The sequence below is a fragment of the Schistocerca serialis genome, chromosome 4, assembly GCF_023864345.2.
Source record: "Schistocerca serialis cubense isolate TAMUIC-IGC-003099 chromosome 4, iqSchSeri2.2, whole genome shotgun sequence".
Classification (NCBI taxonomy): domain Eukaryota; kingdom Metazoa; phylum Arthropoda; class Insecta; order Orthoptera; family Acrididae; genus Schistocerca; species Schistocerca serialis.
Window position 1 is genome coordinate 909896259 of NC_064641.1, and position 14313 is coordinate 909910571.

A 14313-nucleotide genomic window follows, 5' to 3' on the forward strand; every position below is an offset into this window, starting at 1 on the left:
GGACATGCAATTCTACCACTCGCGACCTGGGGGAGGTCCATTAGGAAGAGACTCCTCTCGCACAGGCCATGTAGGCCCAAAGGTACCGACCGGCCGCCGTGTCATCCTCAGGCCACAGGCGCCACTTGATGCGGATACTGAGGGGCATGCGGTTAGCACAAGCGGTCTCCCGGACGTATGTCAGTTTCCGAGACCGGAGCCGCTACTCCTCAATCAAGTAGCTGCTCACTTTGCCTCGCAAGGGCTGAGTGCACCTCGCTTGCAAACAGCGCTCGGCAGACCAGATGGTCACCCATCCAAGTGCTAGCCCAGACCGACAGCGCTTAACTTCGGTGATCTGACGGGAACCGTTGTTACCACTGCGGCAAGGCCGTTGGCCTATTAGGAAGACGACACCTTAAATGGAGGAGGAACTTCTTCGTACTGTTGATGATAAATCTAGTGTTACCGTGAGACAATTAGCTGCAAGACGTAATTTAGACCACATGACCGTTTGGAGAGCGCTACGTGAGAACCTGCTGGATCCGTACCAAGTACAACTTGAGCAAGCTCTATCAGGAGCTGATTATTCTGCATGGGTAAACTCCTGCGAATGATCCGTTCAACATTGTTTCAACCCGGACATTAGTACAGAAGTTCTGTTCACGGACGAGCCTTCATGTTAACGTGATCTGACTGCAAATTTCCTCATTTGACACGGTAGGGCTGTCGAGTCTTCGCGAAATTGTGCAATCACGTCTTCAACAAAAAATTTCTGTCAGCGTTTGGGCCAGCATTGTTGGTGAATGTTTGTTCCTCCCACACAGGTTCAATGGAGAACCTTACCACGCATTCTTAGAGAAGACTTACCTGTTACGCTGGAATGTGTGCCAATTCGTTCGCGGCAAACATGTGCTTCATGCACGATGATGCTCCTCCTCAGTTCAGATTTAGGCAACTCAATAACAGAGTCGATGACAGATGGAAAGGTCGAAATGAACCAATTACTTGGCCACACGCTCTGCGGAACTAAACCAATTTTACTTTTATTTGTGAAGGTGTTTGAAATCTCCTGTGTTCGGAATCCAAATAATACTGTAGGTGTACAGAGTATTCGTGTGAGTTTTGTGGAGGGCTCCGAAGCAATAGACAATTCCCTAGGGACACATCATGGATTCGTTGCGACGGCGCGCTGGTGCATGTACTTTGCTGACGGAGAGCATGTTGAACATATCATATGAAAAGGTTTTCATACTGCTCTGATACGTTATATTTCTGTGTATTTTCCATAGTTAACGTGTTGAAGAGCTGTAGAAACTTACCTCCAACATGCGAAAAAGAAAAGCGTTACCGTAGCGATGTCCATATAACATACTATTTCATCGTGTATGCGTGAGGAATGTTTCCTGAAAGTTAGGTTATAACATTTTGTTACTCTCTGCGTTGATATTCCACTTCGGTAATTCCATCATTCTGTCTTTTAAATCGTGTGTTGATTCTATGTGTTTGTTATTTGTAGGACTACAAATTTCTGGATGCGTTTCTCAGTTGTTGTTTTATTTGTGTTTTGGTGGTTGTAAACAGTTCAGTTATCCGATTGTTTGGTTGTCGACATTATTGCTGTGGACCGTGCGTGTATGACAGCACATGCACGTGTGTGTGTTTGTGGGGGCGGAGGGGGTGGGGGTGTAAATTGTGTTTTACTTCTGTTTTGTACAAAGATGGAAATGCAGGTCTTGTGAACTGCAGTTTCGCACGCAGTTTCTCTGTTTTTGGTTTGTTACTCTTTCCTTGGCTAACGTTATAAGTGGGTTTTTACTTACCAAAGAGAGGATGTAAGTGGTGAGATCGACTGTTTGGAATTATCTTATCCATTGGTGTAGGTTAAGATCCCAGGGATCACATATGGAACCATTCGCTGTGGTGGGCCCTTGGTTGCGAGTAAACGACGAAATAATTTCGCATCATGTTCTATGGCTATGTAAAAGTAGTGTAATCCAGATCGGTTGCGCAGTGTAACGGTTAAGGTTGCAGACTCCCCTACCAAAATTTGTTGGTTTGAAACTCGTCAGGTGTTGTTTAAATTTTTATTGTTATATCTTTATCGAAATGACTTTGATTATAATTTTTATTCAATTAACTCGGTTAAACGTAAATTTTTTATCTCTGTGGCTTTGTCGTGTCATTTTAATCATGCTATTTACTTTTTCAGTTCCTTTCGTTTTGGTCCTAACGTTGTGTCTTCTATTTGGAAATATCGTTCATGTGATTTTAAATATTTTTATATATTAACTACGATATAATTTCTATCGCTCCCTAATTCTGCATTTTCGTCCGTATTATTTCATTCTTTCATTTCGTTTCTCATTTTGCTTGCATTTTGTTTTGTTCGTAATCCCTTGTTTGGTGTAAATCTTCCTCTCCGATACTTTGTCCATAGTGCAATAAGAATATATGCTTTTATTGTTTGTTTGATCGCTACCTCAAAACATGTATGTGTTGTAACGAAAGATACATTTTCGACACCACTGCACAGACAATAAAAATAGAGTATTTCGTCTTTTGATTTTTTAAAAAATACATTGGCAATTTCAAGTGTTTAAATATTGTGATAGATTAATAAGATAGAATTAAATTCACATGAAAAGAGATTCAAAATGGGGAGAAATGATAGGAAGAAATGAGGAGGGCAGTTGAAATTGTTAATATGGTGATTAAAACAATGTGACAATGGAATAGAAATGAAAAAACAGCATTTGACACAATTAATTGAATAAAAATAATAATCAAAGTCATTTCGATGAACATTTAAAAATAAAAATTTAAACAGTATCTGATGAGTTTCCAGCTAACAACCTCCTGCATGATACGTTAGAAATTTAACAACTACTCTGTGTAACGAATCTTCATATCACCACTTTTTACAGCTGAAGAAAATATCGTGAAACTTCAAAACTTTTCGTCCATTACTCACTAACAGGTGCTCACTATGGTGAACGACTGCAGTGTGTAGTAGGTTTGACCGTAATTTACATTATCGTGTAGAAGATTTCAAAAAGTCGATCTCTCCTTGTTAGGTTGATTTTGTCATAAATTAGGCTACCTTTCTATCCGTGTAAGAGCTTTTATATGTACTGAAGTTTCCCTGTAATGTTAGCAGACTTCTGGTGTGGTTGTTCACTCTAATAAATTTCATACCTTGCTCGATTGTCCATGTCTGTGCTTTTCTAGATGTCCAGGATACTCTGAATGCCTGTTTCTATACTTCCAGATTTTTATACCGTGGCGAGATAAAGCAACGTGAGAACGGCCCATCGCAAGACTGAAAGACGCCTGATGGTGTTGTGGGCACGTGACGCGGCAAGGAAAGCACAGCAGGGGCGAATGGGGATTACTTCTACACGCAATACTGGCCGAAGGTTGGGAAATCCACTGGCATAAGCGACTTCGACAAAGGGCACATTGTTACTGCCAGGCGCCTGGGTACCAACGTTTCGGCTGCTCTCGTGCTACTGTCGTGAATAGCTATGGACAGTTGATTATGTACAGCGAAACAACGAGAAGGCGACACGTTGTTGGACGTACACGCCTCATCAAATAACTTGAATTTTGGACTGCTGTTCGCTCTATAAAGCGGGATAGGCGATCTGGCAAAAGAGTAAAATGATGGTGCAGGCGCAAACGTTTTCGAGCACGCCGTTCAGAACACACAGGACTGACGCCCGCAGCAAATGACCCATGTTGACGCAATAAAATCGTCAGTTACGACGCAGTGGGCACAGCTTCGTTGATGTACAGTGGATCAACAGAACCGTGCCGATTAGTTTCTTATTGCACCAGGTCGATGCTCGTGTTTGGATACGTTGTCATCTATGAGAATGGCTCCTCAAAACATACACCACCCCATGGATGCAGGCCATCAGGGGCAGTGTAATAGTATGGTGGTAACAGTGCTACATGAAAACTTTTGCGGACCCCCTATATCCTATCATACTCGATGACTACCGCAAAGCCGATGGCATTTTTCAACAGCATGGCTGTCTGTGTCGGAGACAGGATCATGTAACAACTGTTTAAGAAGCATGACAGAGAACTAGCGTTGATTCCTTGTGTGGTATCCTCCAGAAATAGCGGTGTCACAGCAAAGTCGGCAACGTGAATCGATACCACAAATGTTAACTGCAGTCCATATCGACGTGTGGGAGGCGATCCTGAAGACCACGCTTACCTTTCGGCAACAGCAGCGCCCTCACTCTGAGGTTAATGTAGTCTCGAAAATGCAAGAGATCTGTCAAGTTAGAGACCTCAGCAATATCAACCAAAATTATAGTATAGGAGCAACAAGTCCCTTAAGACGATGTATACCACAATTACTGAACAGCAAGACAACAGTTTGTTAAACTGTGCGTCATGTGATTCTTCCATAGTCGATGATAGGAGTAAATTATCAAGTAGTACTGTGGCAAAGATGTATTCAAAGCTTAGTAAATCTTTCATTTATTTATGTGAATCAGTATTTCATTTCTTCTAGTTTGATGTGTCACCTCACCGAATAATCAAAGAACAGAAAGTTATGACTGGACGAAAGTTGATTCATCTGGTCATCCCGGGTTCGATTCCCGGCGGGGTCAGGGATTTTCTCTGCCTCGTGATGGCTGGGTGTTGTGTGATGTCCTTAGGTTAGTTAGTTTTAAGTAGTTCTAAGTTCTAGGGGACTGATGACCATAGATGTTAAGTCCCATAGTGCTCAGAGCCATTTGAACTACTTTTTTTTATTCATCTGGTCACAACGCCTTGGCTACCAGATTCATCCTATTTGTACCTCATGGAACACATGTTGAAGCTATCTAGCGTCATCCACCATCGGACCATAATGTATTGGAATCAAGAGAGCTGTAGGTAGATATTTCGGAAGTCCATCACCTGCTTTATCTGTGACATATCATATGCTGTATCCCATTTGATATTCCAAATTTATAACATTTTTCAGCATTGGGCCAGCAGTTTCACAAAGTGTCTCGAAGATTAGTGCTGCAGATGTAACTGTCCGAATCAACATTACAAAACTTTTTCCAAGGAAAAGTTTCTCAAGGGGAATTGCTCTGTCAGTTTCATACCTGTTTTATTTTTAACTGTTTTCGATGAGAATTATAAGTCTCTGTGTATGTACATCGAGTGCATACTTCTGGGTGCATTGTATAGAACAAATATTTAAATTAACAAATATTTAAATTATATTTATTAAATTATATTATACATTTATTATATTTTTATATATTATTTATATTGTATTATATTATTATGTTATTATTATTATTTCTTTACTTTCTCAGACGTTAAGTCTGGTTAAAAATGGAAAGTGACACGCACCTTTATCAAGCGTCACTTCCTTTTAGCTGTACGGTATATGTTATATTGCATTTAGGAACTTTTGGGTAATTGAACATGTATCAATAATTACGAATTTCTGTAATTGTATATATAAGTTTGGATGTAACTGTATTGCATTGATGTATTGGTGGATATTGTGTGGTATGACTCCTGTAGTTGATAGTATAATTGGTGTAATGTCAACTTTATCCTGATGCCACATGTCATTGACTTCCTCAGCCAGTTGGATGTATTTTCCAATTTTTTCTCCTGTTTTCTTTTGTATATTTGTTGTATTGGGTATGGATATTTCGATTAGTTGTGTTAATTTCTTCTTTTTATTGGTGAGTATGATGTCACGTTTGTTATGTGGTGTTGTTTTATCTGTTTAATGGTTCTGTTCCAGTATAATTTGTATTCATCATTCTCCAGTGCATTTTGTGGTGCGTACTTGTATGTGGGAACATGTTGTTTTATAAGTTTATGTTGTAAGGCAAGCTGTTGATGTATTATTTTTGCTACATTGTCATGTCTTCTGGGGTATTCTGTATTTGCTAGTATTGTACATCCACTTGTGATGTGATCTACCGTTTCTATTTGTTGTTTGCAAAGTCTGCATTTATCTGTTGTGGTATTGGGATCTAATAATATGCTTGCTGTAATATCTGGTGTTAATTGTTTGATCCTGTATTGCTATCATGAATCCTTCCGTCTCACTGTATTTATTGCTTTTTCTTAGCCATGTGTTGGATGTGTCTTGATCGATGTGTGGCTGTGTTAGGTGATATGGGTGCTTGCCATGTAGTGTTTTCTTTTTCCAATTTACTTTCTTCGTATCTGTTGATGTTATGTGATCTAAAGGGTTGTAGAAGTGGTTATGAAATTGCAGTGGCGTTGCCGATGTATTTATATGAGTGATAGCTTTGTGTATTTTGCTAGTTTCTGCTCGTTCTAGAAAGAATTTTCTTAAATTGTCTACCTCTCCATAATGTAGGTTTTTTATGTCGATGAATCCCCTTCTTCCTTCCTTTCTGCTTAATGTGAATCTTTCTGTTGCTGAATGTATGTGATGTATTCTATATTTGTGGCATTGTGAACATGTAAGTGTATTGAGTGCTTCTAGGTCTGTGTTACTCCATTTCACTACTCCAAATGAGTAGGTCAATATTGGTATAGCGTAAGTATTTATAGCTTTTGTCTTGTTTCTTGCTGTCAATTCTGTTTTCAGTATTTTTGTTAGTCTTTGTCTATATTTTTCTTTTAGTTCTTCTTTAATATTTGTATTATCTATTCCTATTTTTTGTCTGTATCCTAGATATTTATAGGCATGTGTTTTTTCCATCGCTTCTATGAGGTCACTGTGGTTATTCAATTTGTAATCTTCTTTTTCCTTTGACTATGCTATTTTTCTTACATTTGTCTGTTACAAAAGCCATATTTATGTCATTGCTGAATATTTCTGTGGGTTCAGAGCAAGGCAGAACCAGAAAGAACTTATTGAGTCTCCTTGGTATTTTCCACGCTTAATCTGTATTGGCTGTGATGTGATATTATTTGAATTTGTTTGGATGTTAAGTGTGGTTTTCCAATTTTTCATTACTATGTTTAGGAACTGTATCAATTTAGGATCTACTTTGTATATTTCCAATATTTGTAGTAACCATGAGTGGGGTACACTATCAAAAGCTTTTTGGTAATCAACGTATGCGTAGTGTAGCGACCTTTGTTTAGTTTTAGCTTGATATGTCACCTCTGCATCTATTATCAGTTGCTCTTTACATCCTCGTGCTCCTTTGCAACAGCCTTTTTGTTCTTCATTTATAATTTTGTTCTGTGTTGTGTGTGTCATTAATTTCTGTTTAATGACTGAAGTTAATATTTTGTATATTGTTGGTAGGCATGTTATGGGGCTATATTAGCTGGGTTCGCTGTGTCTCCTTGATCTTTAGGTTTCAGATATGTTATTCCGTGTGTAAGTGTATCAGGGAATGTGTATGGGTCTGCAATGTAACTGTTAAATAATTTAGTTAGATGTGAATGTGTTGAGGTGAACTTCTTTAACCAGAAATTTGCTATTTTATCATTTCCAGGGGCTTTCCAATTGTGAGTAGAATTAATTGCTTGGGTGACTTCATGTTGCAAAATTATCACTTCAGGCATTTGTGGTATCATCTTGTATGTGTCTGTTTCTGCTTGTATCCACCGTGCATGCCTGTTATGTTGTACCGGGTTTGACCATTTGTTGCTCCACAAGTGTTCCATGTCTGTTATGTTTGGTGGATTGTTTATTTTAATGTGTGTGTTATCTATTGTCTGGTAAAATTTCTTTTGGTTTGTGTTGAATGTTTGGTTTTGTTTCCTTCTATTTTCACTTTTTTTGTATCATCTGAGTCGTTTGGCTAAGGCTTGTAATTTCTGCTTCTTTTCGTCTAATTGCTCTGTCGCTTCTTGTTGTGAGATTTTACCTAACCTATTTCGTTTTTTTTCCGAGATTTCATTTCTTATAAATTGTGTTAGCTGTCCGAAGTCTTTTCCCAGTTTTTCTATTTTGATCTGTAGCCTGTGTTGTCATGCTGGTTTTGTGGGTTTCTTCTGTGTGTTGGTTGGTTCTGATCTCTGCCTAGTGTGTATATTTAGTGTAGTGAGTGCTCCTATATAAACCAGTAGTTGTAACTTTTCCATACTTGTGTTTTCATTTACTTTGTTGTGTATGATTGTGTTGATAGTTTTTATTGTTGTTTCGACTTGTGGGATATTTGGTGGTCTATGCAAGAATAGTCTAATGTCTGTATTTGTGTCTTTGTATTCTATATACGTTAGCTGAAATTTTTCTTCTATACCTAACATTTGTGTCACTTCGTGTTCTATTTGTGCTTGTTCTGGTGGCTGTCTTAAGATTTCGTTTTCCTCTGATTGTTTAATTGGTGCGTGTTGTTCTTTGTTTGTTTGCTCTGGGATGTTTGAGTCCATTACTGTATTTTCTTCTTCTTCTGATTGCATATTATTATGTTCCAGTATTTGTTGTACTTGTTGTTTGATGTTTTCTAATTCTGACTGGGGTATCCTGTTATTTTTTATTATTACACGGATCTGATCAGCTAGTCGTTGTTCTGTTAAAAACTTTAATTCTGGGTATCTGGTAATAATTGTTGTGTATACTCGTGATCTGTATCCAGTTGTGTTGGTTCCTAGGTTTGTTGCCTGGTAGTATCAGAACATGAGGTGTCGATTAACTTCATCTGAACATTTCATCCTCTGTCTTTGTTTTCCTTCTAGGGTGGTTGCAGGAAGCATATCCTGCAAAACACCTCTATTTGGATTTAAATCATTTTCCAGTTGGCTAGCAGTGTCGTTACCATTGTGGGCGGGCATAGGGTTCAAGCGTCGTCCCCGACCCTGACGGCGCTTGTCCGAGGCTTACTTAGTTCTGTCCTGAACCAACTAATCACACTAAAAGGGGGGTTAGCCCTATTAGTGGTTTGTTCTTTTCGTCGCCTTTTACGACTGGCAGAACATCCCGGAGGCCTATTCTTTTCCCGGGCCTCCACGGGGTTTATTATTATTATTATTATTATTATTACTATTATTATTATATTATTTATTATATATATATATTATATTTATTAAATTATATTTAAATATTTAAATTAACAAAACAAAGATACTGTTTTTTTCCTATTTTCACAAATTTTATTATGATCACTGTACAACCTAGGTTTCGGGTTGTAAGCCCATTTTCAAGTACATTACTGATGCCGAAAGCTAGGATGTGCATTAACCATAATAACATCTGTGTAACAAGGCAAAAAAATAGTGTTTGTTGAGTTAATTTATAATGTTTCACCAAGAACCCACTGTAGATTCAGTTAAAATGATATTTAGATTGAATTTACTTCATATTTTTCTATATAAAATTAGTTTATTATATAGGTATACAAGTCCATATTTGTGGAAACATAAAAACCAATAAGAACAAAAATAAGCAAAAGTGCTATAAAACCCTAGTTTCAGATTGGTGGATAATTAAAAATTCGATTGTAAAGTAGGAATTCAGAAAATGGCAAAAACGTATCAAGTTCAACAAAACTGTGGTAAGATGGTCAATTGAATGAGTTTTTGTTTGACGCCAATGTTGTTAAGGCGTCAGAACTAGGAAGTCAGGCATGGATTTGGAAATACATTGACCATCCTTCAGATTCACAATTGACAGCTACCATCCCATTTGCGGTCAACATTTCAGAGACACAATGCAACTTAGGCCACCCAAAAATAAATACATCGCTCTGAAGTTTTCTTGAGTGCTTTATGAAGCCTCATAAAAGAAAAAAAAAGAACCTAGTACGGTACATAAATCCACATTGTGATCCATCATCAAATTTATAAATATAATGAAAGGTACTAAGGTGCGGTACCACAGAAATAGCTACAAAGTTTATAGTACCTTCATTTTCATATTAAACCTAAATCCTCGTTCCGAAACATTCATAGAAATTATATTTAGGGTTACCTTTTCACTTATCGAGACATTATTTTGCTCATGTGGCCCAACAAACTCCACTACTTGTTTTAGGAGCTATCTGACATTGTATGTTGTACTTAAATCACTGTCTGAACCAAAACTGCTTGCAATTTGAGCAGTATGTGACTGACATTTAATTTTCTTAGCTATAGCACACCAGTAATTGCGAAATAGCCTTCATCTGTATACGAAGGTTAATGTATGTATTCTTTAGTTCCACACTGTCGTTGTCATCAACATTGTAACCTGTAATGCTGGAGCAACAGTTACCAGTTTAAATGACTCCGAAACAATCATCCACATGATGAAACCGTAATATAGTGGCAGATATCTACGCTACATACGGACAAAAAATTACTCAGTGGTCTGTTCTGAGAATTATTCGAGTAACATATATGATATAGTTGAAAACACCTACCGCTTTGCAGTAACATTACATCGGTGGGTTTTGCACAACCTGATTGTAATGCACCTTTTCGTATACAAATATAAGTCGCCAAAGATCCGCCAACACTTGTGACAGAAAATCGGCGCTGCTTGGGGTCATTTAGTGTATACTGATGGATCTTTACCACCAGATAACATTGTCGCAGAAAACGCTCAATAGCACAGTCACCGTCGTGTATGGGTTATGATACTAGACTATTGCATGGAGGGTCGTGAATTCAAAACTCACCTGGACTGTAAAATCTTAATTTCTGTATTAGGTCGAGTACATTCTAGAAGTATCCACAAATGTCAATAATCATTGTACTGGAATTAATCAACTTTTCATAATGTTCTGTAACTTTATATATACCGTATGTGTTCTGTACGGAGGCAGTTCGCTTCGCGCTCTTGTATGTGCAAGTGCTGAATAAACCTTCGTTAAGTGAAGTTAGTGTTCGTCAATCATCTAATTACACCTTCTTCTACATGACGTGTATACTAAATATCCAACTGAGAGCCAGCAGAGAGGTGTAGAACTTTTTGTATGTGAGTCATCAAGGTACGGCAGTCAAAGTGTACCCGGTTTACAGCAAATGATCTTTTCAGTTCATTAGTTTGTGGGGATGTCAGTCAGAAATAGATTCAGAAAGGTTTTAATGTATGTGCGAAGCTCGTTGGAAGTGCCTGGCAGCAGCCAGAACGTCATTACAGGTCCACATAATCGAGGAGACTAGTTGTATCTCTGAGGCAGTGGCTCTTCCCATCGTGAAATACACTAAGATGACAAAGGTTACTGAATAGCGATGTGAGCATATACAGATCGCGACAGTAACTGGTAGGCAAAGTGCAATGACGGAACTGAAATTTCTACTAACGTCATTCATATGAAAAGATTGCCGATGTGATTACGGACACACAGTGGGAATTAACAGACTTTGCACGTTCAATGATAGTTTGTCCTAGACGCGAGGGTCATTGAGTTTTGTAAGGAGTTAGGGAATTTAGTATTCCGAGTTCCGCAGCGTCAAGAGTGTGCCGAAAGTACATATTGTCAGCCATCACCTCTCATCACGGACAACGCTGTGGCCGACGGCCTTCACTTAACGACCGAGAACGGCGGCGTGTGCGTAGTTGTCAGTACTACCAGAAAAGCAACACTGCGTGACGTAATGAAAGACATTAATGTGGGATGCAGTACGAAAGTCAGGATAGTTTTGGCCTTCATGGGTTAAGGTAGCAGACGACCGACACGAGTACATTTGCTAACTGCTCGACATAGCCTGCAGCGCCTCTCCTGGTCTCGTGATCATACTGGTTGGAACCTAGACGGTTGGAAAACCGTGGCCTCGTCAGATGAGTTCAGCTTCCAGTTGTTTAAAGCTGCTGGCAGGTTCGAGTGTTGTCATCAACCAGGCACTGTCCACGCTGGTGGAGGCTCCACAACGGTGTGGACTGTATTTACGTAGAATGGAGTGGGTTCTCTGGTCCAGTTGAACCTCCTGCGGACCATTTGTAGCCATCCATGGACTTCATGTTCCTAAACAACCTCGGAATTTTTATGGATAACTGTTCGCCATGTCACCGTGTCACAGTTGTTCGCGATTACTTTGAAGAACATTCTGGACAATTCGACCGATTGATCTGGCCACCCAACATCAATACCATCGCACATTTATGGGCTGTAATCAAGAGGTTAATTCGTGCACAAAATCGTGCACTGTCAAGAGTTTATTATGGAGGACAATAGAGGCAGCATGTCTCAATACTTCCACTAGGTAACAACTTCTTGAGTCCATGCCGAGTTGCTGCACTGCGCAGGAAAAAATGAGGTTCATCACGCTAATAGCTGGTATCCTACGACTGGTGTATGACAAATCGATGCTGCTGTAACGTCCAGTTGGTTCGTTTACGCTTAAAAGCTGCGTTGTACACCACAGGACAGGACGTAACTATAGTAAACGAACGAGCAACGAGAAACAGGCCGCACTGTACCTCGTACATCGCACGTTTGTAGAAGGCAACATAACTCATGCTCTTACGTTAACGAATGTCAAAGGCTCATTCCTTTACTACCGTTTCAAGTTAACTGTTTAAAAAAATTCTTTGTTAGATTTTTGGAGGTATTCAATAACGCATTGCAGTTTAGCAGCTATCTCTCCACTCCAAATAATTACTATGTACGTTTGAATCGTGATCTATCAGCTGACATTCCAGATAATTGAATGCAATTCCTGAACGGAGTTAATGACAGCGTCTGTACTTTTTCATTATGATGCCTGTCGAGGGAACGTAGCCTTAATTAATATAAGAAACGGCCGGTAACAAATTATTAACGTCTCCAATTAGGCCATTTATCATCAGACTGCGTAATTAATTCCAAAGGAAACCTCACGGCATCAGTTGTGTTCGAAAAGCGAAAACAATCCCAAGTTTTCACCGAGGAACTGCTTACAGAAACTACAGGGAGTCCCAAATAAAACAGGCACACCTCATGCCCGATATTTAAGCGATAAACTACCTAAAAAAGAATAGGTAACAGTAACCTTAAATGCTAAGTAGTTACCTGTTTATAAGAGATGCTGGAAGTTATGGCCATGGGTGGTATCCAGGCATCGCTGACTTCGTGTGCTGACGTTGTCAACAGCACTCTGTAATTCTGCAGGTGTAATGTTGCAACTTTCTCTAGTATTGTTCCATATTCAATCGTCTATTGTGCAAGGATTGTCAGCGCACACTTTGCATTTTAGTGTGCCCCATAAATATGAATCACACGAAGTTAAGTCCTGATCCTCAAATTTTAACTCTTGCACCAAATTCACAAAATAGGTTTTCAATTTTATAACACTTAGTACACTATGACACGATGTACGAGATACACCAAGCTGCTGAGATACCCTTCATACTTACTTATGGGGACTCATAACGTCCATGCGAATTCTGTCCTCATCACCGATCACATATTCCTCCACACATTCTGAACGGATCCTACAGCGCTCTGGTTTTTGAACAGATCTTGAATGGTACTGGCCTTTGGAGTTTCCTACCAGGTTATTTAGCTTTAAACATTTATTTACCTTCCTTAATGGAGTATTTATGTAAAACTCCACAATATCAATGCGCCATTCTAATCCAAATTGCCTCATTTGTGTAAGAACTGAGCAGTACAAGATTTTCATAACAACTGCTGCACGAACACACAGCTGCAGTCAAATTTCAGATAAAACAGAGTGTAGCTAACTTTAGGACAGTGTTGCCATTTCATAGGGAATTCAACTAGAGGTAATTAAGCAGTACGTGAGGCGAACAGTTCTAGGCGCTACAGTCTGGAACCGCGCGACAGCTACGGTCGCAGGTTCGAATCCTGCAAGGGCATGGATATGTGAGATGTTCTTAGGTTAGTTAGGTTTAAGTAGTTCTACGTTCTAGGGGACTGATGACATCAGAAGTTAAGTACCATAGTGCTCAGAGCCATTTGAACCATACCGACAAGGTTATTGCGTAGAAAGAATATCTTCATGATGTAAAATTTCTCTGAAATAACTATTCCGACGTTGTCAATGGAATTCAGGCAGGCTGCAGACAGTTATCACTATTTTTGTCTTGCATTACGAGTGTGAAATAAACGAACACCGTCGGTATTTTTATTGTACTCACGCTGGAAAAACCTGTACCACCTATCGGCATAGCCTCCCCCATTTTAAATGAGAAAACGCCAGAGCCTACACAGCTACTGATCTCACGAAGAAAAGACTCCGTTCTCGAAAAGCGAAATCTCACGCTCCGTGCGGTGTAACTGTTCAACAGGCCAGAACTCGTGGGCTAATCCTTTCTGCGCTGACAAAGTTTCGAAATCCCTCGGTGAGTTTCCTGTTCCAAGTCTTGGCTTTTTTTGTCTAGAAAGTGGATCACAGTAACTTTTCTTGCTGACAACTGGGGACGGAACCACTTTGATTTCGAACATTAGTATCGACACCATTACTCTTTCGCTCTCTTCGTTTCTGCTTGGTGGTACTGGT

The 14313-nt window shown here is 39.3% G+C and overlaps 1 pseudogene; it reads right to left on the minus strand.

Moving 5' to 3' along the window:
- Positions 1-260: 260 nt before the first annotated feature.
- LOC126476091 (5S ribosomal RNA) lies at positions 261-378 on the minus strand (annotated as a pseudogene).
- Between the last annotated feature and the right edge of the window lie 13935 nt (positions 379-14313).